General features: G+C 32.8%; 1 long non-coding RNA gene across 1 annotated transcript; it reads right to left on the bottom strand.

Annotated features, from left to right (window-relative positions):
• Positions 1-388: 388 nt before the first annotated feature.
• On the bottom strand, positions 389-3277 carry LOC143045136 (uncharacterized). Its single transcript, XR_012968893.1, has 2 exons — positions 3097-3277; positions 389-621 (listed from the first exon to the last, which is right to left on the bottom strand). It is a non-coding gene; the product is annotated as an uncharacterized LOC143045136 (long non-coding RNA).
• Positions 3278-7547: the final 4270 nt, after the last annotated feature.

Genomic DNA, 7547 nt, shown 5'->3' with positions numbered 1-7547 from the left:
TCAATTTTAGTATAGTTTATCACATAAAGACTCGATTGTATTATAGTAATTTTCTTGAACAACTGTGTTAGTTGTATGTTCTTCACAACTCAGAAATAGATTCAAGGATATCAAAGTTCCATTATATCAAGGAGGTTATATGATGATTCTAAAAAACAACAAAAATTAAGCAAATATACGATCTTTTAATTGTTCTTGAACAGGGCTCCAGTTTAAATGATCAAGTTCTTTGAAGAAGGAGAAAGGGGAAACCAATGGCACTGCTATATCAATCATCTCAGAAATTATATACATTATTACCATCATTATTGCAAGGTTATAAAGGATGCATTGACATCTCTTCTGTTATGGATACGTTTGACATATTCTCTATATGAAAAAAAACAAGTTCCTTTTGTGGCATAACTTTATTCATATAGATTATTTCTCCTACATATCTTTATATATTGCTTTCTTTAGTTCAAATTGGAATCTCAGATAAGCATCTGGTACTTTAAAACCTCTCCTCTCTGTTCCATGCCTCTGGTCGACATGTGTACTTCAGAATAATTCCTGACTGTCAGATGTATAGCAAAACTTTCACATAACTTCTTGATAAAACTGCTGTCTTACTTTTCGACACTGCAAACAAAAAATAGAACAGGCTATTAAAGAGGGGGTTGCAACCACATGTTCCCCGTACAAACGGATCGGAACTAAAAGCTCTTTCCCGGATCTGGCACTGGATTTATACATCAGATGTGTCACAAAATATAAACATGCTATCAAATATACTAGAATATGAAATAAAGAAAAATATAAATCGAAAATGTTGAATTATCATTTATGTCTACGAAACCACAAGATCCTACTTAATTGGTCATGTTTTCAAATCATATCAAATGTTTTCATTGGTCTTCACTTGTTAGAAAAATGTACTGAAGTTATTGTTAGCTAAATTATCAATGTTAGGTTATTGCATATTCTTCAGAGCTGTATCTTGAACTAATGAATTGAAAAAGAGGGGATGGGTATACGTACTAAACATGTGTCTGTATTTTCAACATATCTAACAAACATGTGAGAAAAATGAGTTTTAGAATACGAAATATCTCTCTCATTCTGTAAACAGATATTAGTTTATTCATTTTAATTGTTTTACATTGTCTTATCGGGGCTTTTTATAGATGACTATGCGGTATTGGCTTTGCTCATTGTTGAAGGCCGTACAGTGACCTATAGTTGTTAATGTATGTGTCATTTTGGTCTCTTGTGGACAGTTGTCAAATTGGCAATCATACCACAACTTCTTTTTATATTGTAGGATTGTTAAGGTATTTTTGGTGTTTTTAAAAGCCCCCCCCTTTTTTTTGTAATATACACCACAAAAAAAACACCATTTAGTTAGGATAAAGAACTAATAAACGTTAGTCCCATTATGTAAGGCTTCAGAGTTTCATATCATTTACATTCAACATTTTTATCGGATTTATTTTTACTATCAATGTTGAACCATTAATTTTTATCGGATTTTTTTCACTACCAATGTTGAACCGTTCAACATTGAAAGTAAACAAAAATTCGATAAAAAATGTTGAATGTAAATGATATGAACCTCCGGTCTTATATTAAAGGACAATATATAAGACTTCTGAGGTTCATATCATTTACATTCAACGGTTTTATCGGATTTTTTTTTACTATGAACCGTTCAACATCAATAGTAAAAAAAAATCCGATATAAAAACGTTGAATATAAGTGATATGAACCTCCGAAGTCTTATGTAATAGCACTACGGTAAATAGAATAATTGAAATTCAGTTAATTGAGTGTGGGAGGCTATTTTAATCCACTTTATGAGTGTGTATTATATAATGTTACAATGTAACAAACCTGTCAAACACACCGTGAAAAATAACATTATCTCCCCTGGATATGCTTAACAACAAAACATGTGTCTGTATTTTCAACATATCTAACAAACATGTGAGAAAAATGAGTTTTAGAATACGAAATATCTCTCATTCTGTAAACAGATATTAGTTTATTCATTTTAATTGTTTTACATTGTCTTATCGGGGCTTTTTATAGATGACTATGCGGTATTGGCTTTGCTCATTGTTGAAGGCCGTACAGTGACCTATAGTTGTTAATGTATGTGTCATTTTGGTCTCTTGTGGACAGTTGTCAAATTGGCAATCATACCACAACTTCTTTTTATATTGTAGGACTGTTAAGGTATTTTTGGTGTTTTTAAAAGCCCCCCCCCTTTTTTTTTGTAATATACACCACAAAAAAAAACCCATTTAGTTAGGATAAAGAACTAATAAACATTAGTCCCATTATGTAAGGCTTCAGAGTTTCATATCATTTACATTCAACATTTTTATCGGATTTATTTTTACTATCAATGTTGAACCATTAATTTTTATCGGATTTTTTTCACTACCAATGTTGAACCGTTCAACATTGAAAGTAAACAAAAATTCGATAAAAAATGTTGAATGTAAATGATATGAACCTCCGGTCTTATATTAAAGGACAATATATAAGACTTCTGAGGTTCATATCATTTACATTCAACGGTTTTATCGGATTTTTTTTTACTATGAACCGTTCAACATCAATAGTAAAAAAAAATCCGATATAAAAACGTTGAATATAAGTGATATGAACCTCCGAAGTCTTATGTAATAGCACTACGGTAAATAGAATAATTGAAATTCAGTTAATTGATTGTGGGAGGCTATTTTAATCCACTTTATGAGTGTGTATTATATAATGTTACAATGTAACAAACCTGTCAAACACACCGTGAAAAATAACATTATCTCCCCTGGATATGCTTAACAACAAAACACAAAAAACTGCTACCTTTTTTGCCCTATATCACATAATTATGAAAACACATTACATAGATAGAGAATACTGTCCTTGTGTACACGTTTGAATGTGTAGGTGGCACACTCAGAACGATCGTCTCTAGATTTTTTTTTTAAATTCGTCCCGGCATTTCCGGGTTCACGTAGCAACACGTTTCTTTTCTTCCCAGCTTTTCCTGATTATGAATTCAAAACATGCATTTATCCCAATGCAACAACTATTAAACAACTCACCTATACCAATGGTGATCGTCTAATTCCTAGCTGATTCCTTTAATCGTACCTTTCTTGACAACACCCATCGTTGTAGCGTCTACCATTGGAGGTAGCGAAATTACATGATTTAACAGGAGAGCGAAATAAACAAGGGGAGCAATTTTATCGAACCGCATTCCGGACTGTTTAGAGCAGATATAAAGATATAAATAGTTAATTTTGTTCAGTTCAATTCATTGTTTTCAAAGTAAATTATTATTTTCCACTAATAAATTGCAGTGATTACTATATATTTCAATAATGTATCAGGGATTTATGGTATTGCAGGTACATACATGTACGACTTCATGCAAAGTGGTTTCCGGGCCTTTAGAGAATGTACATGTCAACAACAGACAAACGATCAGACAACGGTATACCTTAATTCGTCCCGTCTAAAACACATGTTGAAGTTATTGTACGACATGTTGACGACAGACAGACGGTCACCACAACGGTATACCTTAATTCGTCCCGTCTAAAACACAGGTTGTAGTTATTGTATGACATGTTGACGACAGACAGATGGTCAGACAACGGGGGATACCATAATTCGTCTTGTCTAATAAAACACAGGCGTTTAAAACTAGATAAAGCTGAAATCTTGAATCATTCATTTTTTTAAGTTTGTCTGATGTTTGGTTAAGAATTAAAAAATACTACTTTCTATGAAACTGTTAATCTGACAGAGGTAAGGTAATTGCAGAAAACCTAAAAAAAAAAAGAATTCTTTTATTCATAAGGTGACTTAATACACTGACCTCTGTAATTGAGTGGGTGAACATGGAATGATTCCCACTTGCCTCCCTCTTTCTATTTTTTTTTTATGAAGCATAAATCATCCATTTTTACTTCCAGCACCACCTGCTGGTTCCCGCCCCACTCTCAATTCCCTCCAACCTAACTCCAACTTATTTCCAGGCATATTTGAGGGAAGGGGGTTTCGGGGGTTGGAAACCCATTTTTTTTTTACGATCAATGCATTTAAATGTGACATATGGTTGCCCCACCCCCACCCCAAACTGTATCCTGGGTTGGGAACGATTGTCTCATTATATACAGACTAGTCTAATCGATGGTGAAGAGGTATGTCATAATTTTAATAAATTAAATGAAATGTTTAATGAACCGGAGAGAAACATATTGCGACTGATATTTGACCATCATTATTTAAAGCATGTTTTTAATATAGATTACTTATTTAATATAAATACCATAATGGAGAGCTTGGTCGGTTCTCGAATTGAGGCGTGTAATGTATGCGAATCGTCTGCATCGATAAAAGCAAATTTCGAATAAAATATTCAGAACTGGAGAGAAAACCTATTGCTACTTGATGGAGAGCTAAGTCGATTTTCGAATTGAGGGGACACTGGGGAGAAAACATATTGCTACTGATATTTAAAAACTTGCCATCATTATTTAAAGCATATCTTTTTATATAAACATCCCTTTGGTAGAATTAATGAATAAATAAAAATACACCGATGGTGAGTTTTATCAATTCTCAAATTGAGGGGTGTAATGTGTACGAATCATATGCAACAGGTAACGAAAAACTTCGAAAATTTTACCTAGATGGTCAAACAAATATTTCTTTTCTTTATATTGTTGTTAATTAATAATAATTACCATTAAAAAGACTATATACATGCACAACACGTAAGATCATCATGATCATGTTAGTAATGTCTTGTGTAGTTAAAAGACACAAAGTAACACAACGATGACGAAGTAATGACTTTTTTGTGGTTGAAAAAAATAATGTAATAAACTATAAATGTGTAGTTAAACGATTTAAAACATAAAATACAATTAAAAATAGAACTAAAATGACAACATTTAAAATATTTATAATTCAATTCCACCCACTATCTAATTGTGTATTTATTTGTTCCCAACATTTAAAATATTTATAATTCAATTCCACCCACTATCTAATTGTGTATTTATTTGTTCCCCACCCAGTTACTTGTACTTTAGACGTGATTATTTGACAGTTGATAAAAATCATGAATCAAATCTGTTTAGACGTTTATTTGAAACAAATGCTATTTCATCATATTAAAAGAGTGTTTGAATGTGACAATGATCTTCCTAGTTTTTATTCTGACTGTTGGGAATTCACATGGCTATCTATTTTTTTTTAATCAGAAGTTGCATTTATCGAAAGATAAATTTCCATTTTAAGCTACCCTAATCCGTTTCCAATATACTACTTTTATTAAAAGCCGTATATTACACACAGAAAATCCTTTGATCCCATTATTTAAGTACAGATCTATTGCAGTAAATCAACCACAATAAAACACAGTTGACTTATAATGACCCGGTATCGTAGCCATCATGAGATGTGTGCTGGATTTTCTCCATTTATTATGGTTTTGCTTCACCAATGATTTATAAAATACGTCCTTTGTCGACCTAACATGAAGGGATATTTGCAAATTAGTGACACTGGGAAATTCATGGGATTAATCATTTATGTCAGCAGGTTAATTGTCAATATCAGTTTAGTTGATGTTGGATTTTCGTGCAAGCGTTCGGTTGCAGTAGGTTTCCGTCAATGAACACTGTCGTTCTTTAATGTACGCGAGGTTTTCTCATGCAGACAGTTGGTTTCAGTTATTTTAATGTTTTTTTCGACAATGTTTTGGTTTATTTATTTTGTGTGTATATAAAGACGTCAGTTTCAGATGGTTGTATGTTAATTTTATATGAAGGATGTCTGTTTCTGAATGGTTCATGCTGGATGTTTTGCGCAGACTGTCGGTTTCAGTTGGTTTTGCATGCAGAGTGTCAGTTTCTGTAGAGTTCAGGTAGCGGTTTTTTGGTAGTCTTGTTCTCTGTTGTTATAATGTTGTTTGTGTATGCAGGATGTAAGTTTCTGTAGGGTTCATGCTGTTATGAAGGCTGTATGTTGCTTGTTGCTCACTTCTGCTTAATATGTAGTAGTGTGATTTGTTCTAAACAAATGAAATGTTAGGTCTTGGGATAAGCTCTCTTGAATTTCGACAGATCAAGTTTTTAATAACACTAGAAAGTAACTTAATGCGGTATCTCGCAGACCAATTTCCTGTCCGAACATTTTGTTTGCTTAAGAAAATAATAAACAATGAAACTTACAGCCGATGTCATTGAGTGTGTAGCCAAAGGTAATATCTTTGGTTAGCTTGCTTGTTAGCTAAACAGTGAAGTCATTGTTAGGTTATGTAAACTACCCTGCTTTAAGAGTTGACTAGTCCGACAGATAACCAATCTATCTGTCTGTTAGACACAGCTACTTCAAAAGGAGGGTAGTATACCTGACCTTATAATGACTTCACGGTTCAGATAAAAAGCAAGCTAACCAAAGATATTACCTTTGGCTACACACTCAATGAAATCTGCTGTAAGTATAAAAACCCGGCATCAATTTTCGCAATCCGAGCTCCTTTTTTAGTTTTTTTCTGGAATGAAAAATAGAAATAAAAAAAAATCGATCATGAGCTTGGTATACTCCAAATCCTTTTTTAGCTCACCGTTCGGAACGGTGAGCTTTTATCATTACTTGGCGTCCATCGTCGTCCGTCTGGTGTAAACGATTTCAAACATCATCTCATCTGAAACTACTGAACCAAATACTACCAAACTTTAGCTGAATGATCCTTAGGTATATAGAATAAAGTTTGTGTTTTATTTTCTGTCTCGTCTATGGTTAAAATTGGAACATAGGGATAAAATGCAGTTTTTGGCTTATATCTCAAAAACCAAAGCATTTAGAGCAAATGTGACTGGGTAATAGTGTTCATTAGGTAAAGTTCTATCAGCCCTGAAATTCAGATGAATCTGATAACTCACTGTTGGGTTGCTGCCACTAAATTGATAATTTTAAGGAAATTTTGAAGTTTTTAGTTATCATCTTGAATTTTATCAATGATAAAGATAAAATGTAAACAGCAAAAATGTTCAGCAAAATAAGATCTACAAACAAATTTGATGACCCAAATTGTCAAGCGACTTATTTAGGATTTACTGCCCGGCCTAGAAAGACATTTCTCTGAATTTGTTCATCTAGCTTGCTTTAAAACTTCTGAATCAATTTCAGCAAAACTTAGGCTGAATGAGTTTCAGAATATCTAGTATACATTTTGTATTTTACTTCCTTGTGCGTCAAGAAACATAGCGATGGCTAACATAGAACATAGGGGTAACATGCATTTTTTTTACGCGTTTGAAGAAAGTATGACAGATACAAAGAACATTTAAATGCAATTTTTAAGACATTCATTTATATAAATTGAAACGCAAAATTATCATTGGGGAAAGATTTAAAAAAAAAAAAATAACAGGTGAGCGATTCAGGCTCTTCAGAGCCTCTTGTTTTTTTTGTGAATATTTGGCCAGACGAGTTTTGACTTTCATCTTGGTGATCAGGAAGTGTTGAAAAC

This window comes from Mytilus galloprovincialis, chromosome 1, assembly GCF_965363235.1.
Source record: "Mytilus galloprovincialis chromosome 1, xbMytGall1.hap1.1, whole genome shotgun sequence".
NCBI classification, from domain to species: domain Eukaryota; kingdom Metazoa; phylum Mollusca; class Bivalvia; order Mytilida; family Mytilidae; genus Mytilus; species Mytilus galloprovincialis.
This window is presented reverse-complemented; position numbering and strand designations above follow the sequence as displayed.